Genomic DNA, 9,949 nt, shown 5'->3' on the forward strand with positions numbered 1-9,949 from the left:
GTGTGCGTGGAGTTGCTTCCTCCCCGGTTTCGTCCTCTCCTTCTCCTCCTCCTGGGCTGCCAGGGCTTCGTACCTGTTCTCCAGCCAGACTGGAGGAACTGATTCTGCCGTGTTTCGAGCAGCCCTGACACAGGAGCTGGCCGTCTGCCACTTAGCAGTGGAGGGCTCATCTTGAGGTGCATCCTCCTTGGTCGTACGACCCTGCAGAGGAAGAAAATATCTGTCAATTTCCTCCTCTGCCTCTCAGATTCCCCTCAGCCTGCTAACCTCCTCCTGGAGCTCTCTCACCTGTGTCTCGAGGTCCTTAAGGCGGGCGCCTGCAGGACAGGTGTGGGGGTCTCCAGCCCCTGCCCCCCTGGGCCTTGCTGGGCAACTCCCGCAGGCCAGGGGTTTGGGGGACACCAGCTCCCCCATGGGATCTGTCTGGGTGGAGGCCTCAGACAAGCCCCGGGAAGGCTGCGCCCCCCGGGCAGGGGCCCTGGCAGCACTCTGTGTCGACACCATCATAGGAGTTGCTGAGTTTCTAGCTGAGTTCGGGTCCTCTGCCCTGCGCTAACAGGAGTCAGCCTCTGGGCCCCTCTGGCATGAACGCCGGTGCAAACGCCGGCACGCTCTTATAGAACACGCCTGTTTGCGTGCTCTGTTCACGTGGCTCAGGAGTGCGGCTCTCTACCGGCTCAGCTAAGAGGGATCTGGGGGGCTTCCCCTCCGGATCCAGCTCAGCTGTGTTGGTCCCTCTGCCCCACTTACCTTAGGGGGATCAGCTGCTGCTGCCCCCACTGCTGCTGCATTCGCTTCTGCTGCTTTCACCTCTGCTCCGGGTCAGGTAAGGGGGCACACGTGTGTGTAAGACACATGTGTGCCTGTGCCCTTCCTCTCCCCACTGCTCCTTTCTTTCTAGCAGCAGATAGTGGCCACTTCCAGGAGGAAGCTCATCAGACTTTCAGTAAGTCAGCAGAAGAAGGCAAACCCCATTTTCCTCACCATAGGACTCACCTGCTGTCTAGTTCTTCATTCCACCAACCCCTATATAGAGGGTGCAAAAATTCTGAGTTAAACCTCTCCATCTCACTGTTTTGTGGTGAAGACATACCTCTATTTACTCTGGGCCTAGTTTCCTAATGGTAAATTGGGTAAGCAAGATTATACTTTGAAAGAATAATCTGAAAGAGAGAAAACTAGGTAAGAAACTAATGTTCAGCTAAACACTGTTAGCAGCTAATTATATATCTTCAAATGTACAGGCTCCTTTAATACTGCTAGTATTAACTTGGGAGAAATTTAAACTCTTGTTAGATTATCAAATTTAGGACTTGCCAGTATCTTAAAAATAGTCAGCATTCCACGAAGATAATGTTGAGCACTTCAGATTGCCTGAAGAATGGCTGTAGGACTGGACTAAATATTTTAATTCCTTTTGGAGAACAACTTAATTCCAGGAGAGAAGGTTTTTTGGTTTTGGCAAAAATCCAGTTACAAATGAAACAGATATTGTGGGGGAGAGAGGGAGTGGAACCATCTCTGTTCTCATCCAAATAACCTTAAGCAGCAAGAGTATACTAACATGTTTGAATAAGGGGGATTGAGAGGGATGGAACAAACTTGTCAGGAATGCTAACAGCAAATTTTGCATTGTACAAAATCATTCAAAAATGTTCCCTCCAACTGCCCCTGGATATTGAGCGTCCTTACACATTTGTCGCTTCAAAGTTAATTTTCTTTAACTCTTTAACTGATGCTATAATGTGTATTTCTATGGCAGTGGTTTAGGCTGCAGAGGTAGAGGACAACTAAAAAATAAACCCAGAGCTATCCAAAAATATTTGAATAACTGTTGGTATGCTATTCAGTGTATAAGTGATTTAAGGTAGGAGTGTCAAACGTATGGCCTGCAGGCCAGATCTGGCCTGCAGAGGTGAGTCACTTAGCTCATGATGCTTCTTGCTATAGCTGCCAGCAGGAAAGGAGCATGGCCTCATTTGCCACAGCTGCTGGAGCTGATGTTTCAGTGCAGCAGCTCCAGCAGCTGCAGCAATAGGGATTGAGCAGCCATAGCACTGACTTTTTGGCTTGTGCCGGTGCCATCAGTGGGCATGGATATGTACAATACTGAAGGTGAAGTTACACATGACACTTAGACCATACTAAATCTGTGGTATGTTAAGCAGTGTAAAACTTAGAACAAGCTGTGAGCACTAACATGTTAAAAGTTAATACCATTTCCTGCCTGCACAGCTTGGACTTGCCATTAGAGGGCTGATGAGCGGGGGTGTAGTAGGAACCAGGGTACCTGGGCTCTATTGCTGCTTTAGGTTGTGGGGGCTGGGAATGTTGTATCCTCAGATACTTAAGGAATGCAAATTGCTTGCTTTATCTCTGTGGAGCAGAAGGAAGTTACCTTAACACAAGGTAGGTAGCATGGCTCAGAGTCAACCCTAGCCTGAAGTGGCATAATGTTGAGATGCTCAGAGAGCACTTAGCATGAGTTAGCAAGCTTTAATGTGCAGACTCTGAGAATTTAAGTGCCTTTAGTATGGTCTAAGTGTATAACATGGAACTTTACCCTTAGAACAGTTTAAATGTGGTTTAAGCTTGAAGTGGACAGAAATACAAGCCTGTTCAATTGGTTTAAATCCAGCTGGAATGGTTCATAAGTGTACCTTGAAAATCAAGTGCTATTTTGAATCAGTTCACTGTGGACCAGTTCAGTGTTGTGCGTGGACACAAACCATTGTGTGACACCCATCTAATCAGTCCTCCAGGCATCCCACACTGCATCGAACCCTCTCTCCCCTTCAGCACACAAAGAACACATCTACACGAGACGTTTACTGCACAGTAGACTAATTAGCTGTGCAGTAAATGTTGTGTGTCTACATGCGTGCCCCTATTAGGCTGAATTTACTCCACATCAGGATAATACTTGTGACTGCTACAAGTACTACTTGTAAATACAAATACTAACTTGCTGCAGAGTTTTTTACTCTGCAGTAGTGCATGTGCAGATGCTGCCCCATCTGGCTGGGGCACGAGGTTGCTTCAGTGTGGGGGCTACCAGATAGCCCCCACACTGAAGCACCCTCATGCCCCAGCCAGCCCCTCTGCAATGTGTTGAGCCAGAGGAGCAGCCCTGGTATGGCAGGTTTGCCCCCTGGGCTCCTGCCAGCCGCAGTTGCTATGACCTACATCAGTGTCTTCGTTGCACATGCAAATGGCATGCTCGGAGCAATAAACTCTGGTGCTATAAGTGCAAGAGTTTATTCAGTCAAATTAATAGCACATATAGATACATCCACGCTGTTGCAGCTTGCTGTTGTAGTGTAGGTCAAAACTCTAGGCTGCCTATATATGTACTTAGAGGTGTGTGTGTATGGGGGTGTTTTAACTAGACCAGCTCCTGGAGAGCCGTTATAATTAAAACAGTTCACTGTCACATGTATTAAGCCTTGACCACCCCCCTCCACACATGCATAAAATGGTCACGGGACATTTTAACTAAAGCTCAGTTGACAAGGTTTAGTTAAAGTGCCCCAGGGGGGTTCATACACGTGTCACTGTGGCATCACTGGAATATTCTAATTAGAATGCAGAGCAGGCTTGATTAATTGATTAACTTGAGTCTGCTGCAGTGCATAATTAGAACACAAATCAGCATGCATATAAGCAGCCCTACTTCCCAATAATTTCCCTTCGGTTGGCACTTTAGATCAATGAGCTCCCTTGTACTGCTTGTTCAATAAAAGCCATCTTTCTAAGAACAAACTATGTCCTCACTCCATAGTCAATTGCAGGCCTGCATGCTCCCCAGTCTGAATCTATCCTGCAGGGCCAAATGAATTTGACACTCCTGATCTGGGGTATTCTGAGTTCCCTATATATGAAAGGGAAAAGTTGCAGGGAAAAAGTATTTGCAGCACTGAATTGTAAAAATGCTTTGGGGCAACAAATTGTTATATATGGCAGTACCTACTGCTATGCCAAAGGGCCAAGTTAATAGGAAGTGAATGCTGTTTATCAGTTCTAGTTTAAAGAGTATTCATAATGCCTTAAAGAAGAATGAGTGACAGAAGAGGAATTTGGACTTTGGGGAACAAGGATAATATTTTCCCCCAAGCCATTCCTCTCAAATTCTAGATATGTTCCCCAGATGAGATGTAAATCAAGGGTACTACATGATAATACAGTCTAAGGAGTTAAAAGATGTGGTGTTTTTCATTCCAAAATAATCATTCTCAAACATGCAATATATAACAGATGGGACCTATGACCTAACTGTTGGGATGCTGTAAATGTACTCTGTTAGACAGTTTCCACATGTCACCTGAAGGGGTGGCTGTATTTCAGCAATTTCTAAGAATTATAAGGTTCTTTGGAAGCTATGTGATTTTAAAATATGTCAGTGTGGATGCATTTCCATATGAATTTGATGCAGCATCAGTTTACTCATGAATAATCCACTCATGGATTACTCGTGAGTAAATGGTGCTGGGCATGTGCTGGGAAGTGGGAGCAGATTTGCTGGCAATCTGCTCCTGTTTCCCTGGCCCCTGAAATGGGCTGCTGGAGCTCTAGGCTCTTGCTTTAGCTGCCAGCAGCTGGCAGCCCTCTTCAAAAGGCACCCCTGCTTGCTGCTCTCTGGCCAGCCACTTCTCTGGCCAGGAGTAGCATGTGCAACACAGGGGCATCACAGGTCAGCACTCCCCTTGTTGTCTGTGCCTCCCTGCGCTATGGCTGAGCCAGCCCCTGGCCTTAGCAGTGATGACTAGTTCCCTGGGCTTCTGTTGGCCACCGCATTGATCCTATTGGCCCACTGTGCTGACCACTGCCTGTCCCAAGGCTGTCTGGGTCCTCCCTGCTACTCTGTGCCCAGTGACCACCTGCCAGGCTGTTGTGTACTATCCCAGTGCCACTGCTGCACAACAGCCACCTTGACCTCATCCTCTTGGCTGGGCCACGGCAGGGACACTGACAATAAGCACCAAGATGCCACCTCTGGGGCCAACATTGCCCTCCTGGGCACCTGAGACTATGAGCAGTGTCTGGAGGCCTTCTGCGTGATCCAGGCCACCTTCCAGGACCTCCTGGAGCAGTTTTGGCCCCACCTGGAGTGGCAGCACACCAGCATGCAGCCACCCCTCTGTCTCTCACCCAGCTGGCCATGTCCACTAACCTGGGGTAAGTCCTGTTTGGCACGGGCAAGACCACTGCTGGGAGGCTGTCCAGGAGGTGTGCGACACCCTCCAGGATGTGCTGGAGGACACCATGCTTGCATGCATGACCCCCTGGTGGAGGTGGTAGATTCCGCCAGTGCATGAGGGCCCTGAACAGGACCCACATCCCCGTCACCTGCCCATCCAATAGTGACTACCCCTACTACAGCTGGAGGAGCTTTCACTCTGTGGTGCTCCAGGGCATTGTGGACTACCACAGGGCCTTCACTCATGTAAGCACCAGCTGGGTGAGCTGTGCCCATGACACACATCTTCTGAAACTCTGGTCTGCTGGGCCTGGTAGAGAGTAGGCACTTCGTGCCAGGGATGCCAGATCTGCAGCTGGATGCCACTGTGGTCCCACCCCCCGACATAGAGGGCCCTGCCTACCAACTCCTGCCCTGGCTCATGTGGCCCCACACTGGCCATCTGGACCCCAGCCAGGGCCACTTCAACCTCAGCCTGGGTCGTACTTGGCCCCTGGTGGAGTGTGCCTTTGGCTCCTTCAAGAGATGCTGGAGCATCCTCCCCACCCACCTTGAGTTCACCAAAGACAAGCTTCATCATCATCACAGCCTGCATCCTGCACAACATCTGTGAGGATTGGGGGGAGCTCTTCCACAAGGCCTTGGTGAGGGAGGCATGGCACGCAGAGGACACCGGGCAGTGGTAGCACCACCTTCAGTGGCAGCCCCCACCCCCACTGAGGCCCCAGGAAAACCGTGCATCCACCAGTGTGGGCCAGGACAACAGGTGCGGGAGGCGCTGACAGACCACCTCCTCCACCATTCCCCATTCTAGCCCACCTGCACTGATGCCCATGGACCACCACTCCAATCATGGGTCCTGCATTAGCTGCCAGGGCCTTTGCACAACTCTTCCTCTGCTGCTGGGCCTGGACAGCTGTCTGCAGCACTCAGCACAGGGACCCAGCATGGGACTGGCAGCTGCATGGAAAAAGCAATGCCCTGCAGCACCTACAGTCTCATGGCAGGCTGCTGTAGGTGGGCTGTGTGGCAGCCAGAAGCTACCTGCAGCTGGGGCTGAGCACCCTGCAGGCCTGGAGCACCCTGCAGGCCTGAATGGTGCAGGTGTGGCAGGAATGAGACAGTGTGGTGCTGGGCAGTATGCTGGGGTGCAGGCAGGCTGGGGCAGGTATCCTGCAGCCTGCCTAGGGGGACACGGGGTCTAGCGTGGCCTTAGACTTCTTGCTGGGCTGGAGGTGCTGGCAGGCTCTTAAAAGCTTGAGGCAGGGGCTGCCATAGAGTTAGTCCAGCCCTGAGGCAGGAGAGACTCCCAGCTCAGAGCCTCAGGGCACATCTACATGTGCATTAATTAGTGTGCAGTAACTAATCACAAGTAAATTTGATGCAAATACAGGTATTAAATTTACTCAAAATTAGGAAGGTTTACTGATCAGTAAGCACATGCACATGTAGACGTGTGCTTATTTCACAGCAAACTAAACTACTGAGCAGGTAAGTGTCTTGTATAGATGCACCCTGTATACTGTAAATACTCATCATAATATGGAGATTTTCAGGCTTCTGCTGAAAAGAGACTGTTCTAGAATCTCACTTCTCCCATGGGTTAGGAACATTTTTTGAATTTCCCACCTACATTTTTTTCATGACTACTACTTGTTATTGTGCCAGTGTGAATGCAACCCAGAAGTTGAGAACTTCAAGGAGACCATTCAGCAGTTGGAAGGTCATCTAGTAAGACAGGATCACCAAATCAGAGAGCTGATTGCTAAAATAGAGACTCAGAGTACAGTGTAACAGGGTGATAGTCAAACCTGTTCCTTGGTAGTGTTCATCTCCCGAGAAGATGGGGGGGAACTGGGTCACAGAAAGTGCAAAGACACAGGCATGAGGCACGCCTCTTTACACACTGGGGAGTGAGACATGGCAGATGAGGGTTTAGGGGCTACAAAAGAGTGGACATCGGGAGTAGCAGATTGGCCCTGGGAGCACATAAAGAGATGAGAGGGAGTGAAGCCAGCACGACTAGAGATGGATCAGGACCAGGAGCCGAAGCTATGGAGCCTCATGCGCCAGGTGAAGCAAACCGCAGTGAGATCCCCACGACAGAAAGGATACCAAACACTGATTACTTACCTGGTGGATCCAACGGAGGAAGCTCCTTGAGAGACTGAGGTAGGCAATGGGGACCTACAAAGGGAGAAGAAGAAGTTAGGACATAACCTCCCTGGAGGCAACAAAGAGGAAGGGGAAAATAAAACTGCAGTCCATGAGAGAAGCAGCCGCGAGCTGTTACTGTAACAAGAAAACCGAATAAAACCACTTTTTGTTTTGCTTAACAACTGGGTGATTGACTATATGATCTCTCGGGGCTTAACAACTTTTTTCATTCTTCCAACAACAAAGGTGTGGCAGGAAAATCCCTGAGGGAAGAAGTCATTGATCAACCCTACCTCAGCCATATACAGAGTAGAGTTCAAATAGCCTATCTGAAACCTAGAGGACAAAATCACTGAAATGGAGGCACAGCAATGTCATGGCATTTCATAGAATCATAGAAAATTAGGAAGGGTCATTTAGTCCAATCCTCTGCTCAAAGGAGTACCAACCATTCCCAACCAACCATTCCCCACCGTATCATCCCAACCAAGGCTTTGTCTAGCCAGGTCTTAAAAACCTCCAAGGTTGTTCCTTTATCACCCACCTTCCTGATGTATTTATGGAGAACAATCACATCTGCTCAGCTTTCATTTTGGTAGGCTCAAGAAGGCAATGCCACTCCACACCAAGTAGTATGCCCAGCCTTTGAGTGAGGTGGTTCCTCCCATGTCAGAAATATATCTATGTGCATACTGTGACAATATACTGATTCTTGCACTAAGTCTTCTGTCCTGGACCTCTTTTTTTCTCCCTTGTATTTTCTTTTTTTTTCTTTGCATGAATTTTAAGAAGAAAACCTGGCATATAAATCAGTTTTATTGAATTCAGCAGAGCCAAAATGTTGCATTTCATCTCCAAGGCCTATCACCAACTTTATTTTTAGGAGACTATCTGAAAATGGGATTGAATAGGATAACTGATGAGGTTTAGGTTCTTTTACTGGACTTCAACCATTATAGATCATGGCTATTTTACAATGTCAGTCACTCTCATTTCTGTTGAACAGTATTTACTCCAGTGATCTCAGTGAACTTGCTCTTAGCTGCAAGTCACTACCCAAAATAAGCAAGACTCACAAGATTAGCCCCAAAACACATAAAAGGATTTATTAATTGTGACCCTATACTGGATTAGCGAAACCCTGCTTTGTTGGAAGCCAGTGGGAGCTCTGCCATTGCCCAGGGTTTTACCCTAGGAGTTTATCTAGTACAAAAGTGGAACATTCCTAGGTTAAGAATAACAAGCTTATATGTGACCTTCTAGAAAATGCATGCTGCAGCTTCAGAACAGCATGTTCATGCTCCTTTCTACTTGGCAAATTCTGTTTTTCCTTTTTCTATCTTGATATTTCTTCCTACAGCTTGGTCAATTTTTAATTTACTGAATATTATAATTTCTTTAATTACTTTCTTGCCCCACTTTATCCCTAACACTCCAATTAACCTTTGGCATTTTTTTCTGCCTTGCTAACCTTGTACTAGCTGTGTGCATAGCCATTTAGCAATGTTTAACATGAAAGAGCTGGCCAACCTCTCAGACCTATAACTTTGACAGAAACTTTAAATGTTATTTACTCTTTCTTTTGTGAGAATAAATGTTTTTCGGGTATTGGGCAATTATGAATGCTTAATTGGGTTTATATTTATTTAAGTAACCAATGTATACATGCATGCATATATTTCTTACCACCTTCCCCCCTCCAAAAACCCCCCAAACTAACCACAAACACTTTTTAACTCTATTTTGCACAGCTCTTCACAGATACTCAGGACAAAATACCTTCTGGGTTATTACTGAATCAGTGTCCTGCAACAGTACTAGGGTGCACAGTTGTGAGCTTTTGGAGTGCCACAGATGTGAGTTTTTGGAGTGTAAGACTGGATCCTGATGATTAAAGATCTCATGACATTCTTGCAATTGCAGGTGGTTTAATCTCAGAAGCCTAGTTAACGCTCATAATTGGAAATTGTGTTCTTGTTGAACAGTTTCAGTTGGGTTCTTCATTTCCTGTCTTAAAATGCGGGAAATTGCTGCATGCTTTTATACAGCTACCCCTTTGTGAGACAGGAAATTCTTTACTCATGTTTTATTCTACAAGATTGCTCTGAAGTTTAATTAGTTAATGGTTTTGTTTAGCTCTTTGAGCTCTTTAAAGGAAAGGTGGTCTTGTATAAATATTATATAGCAAAGTACTATAATCCAAATCAGGACGATTTAACAGGATTCAGTAGCAAGCTCTTCTTAGTCTGTTACTATTCAATACCTTTAAGGTTCTTGAAGAAAATAAGATTTGGAAGCAAACATAAAATCATTACTGGAAAGTTTTGCAAGTAACCCAAGCTGTTGGAATGATGGTGACAAAATTATGCAGGTTAAACCGCATCATTTAGTAAAGTGGATTAATTTGAATAACATGCATTTTTGATATAGTCAGATGCAGAATCATGCATTTAGGCACAAAGTTGCAATGCAGCTGAGAAGGACTTGGTGGTTATTAGTGTCGCCCAGGTTACACCCAGGGGGTGTGCCCTGTCCTCCGATGACAGGGTACTGAGGAAAGAATCAGCTGATAGAGCAGCTTCCCCCCCTCTAGGC

The sequence above is a fragment of the Crocodylus porosus genome, unplaced genomic scaffold (genome assembly GCF_001723895.1).
Source record: "Crocodylus porosus isolate Cpor-Errol unplaced genomic scaffold, CroPor_comp1, whole genome shotgun sequence".
Taxonomy (NCBI): domain Eukaryota; kingdom Metazoa; phylum Chordata; order Crocodylia; family Crocodylidae; genus Crocodylus; species Crocodylus porosus.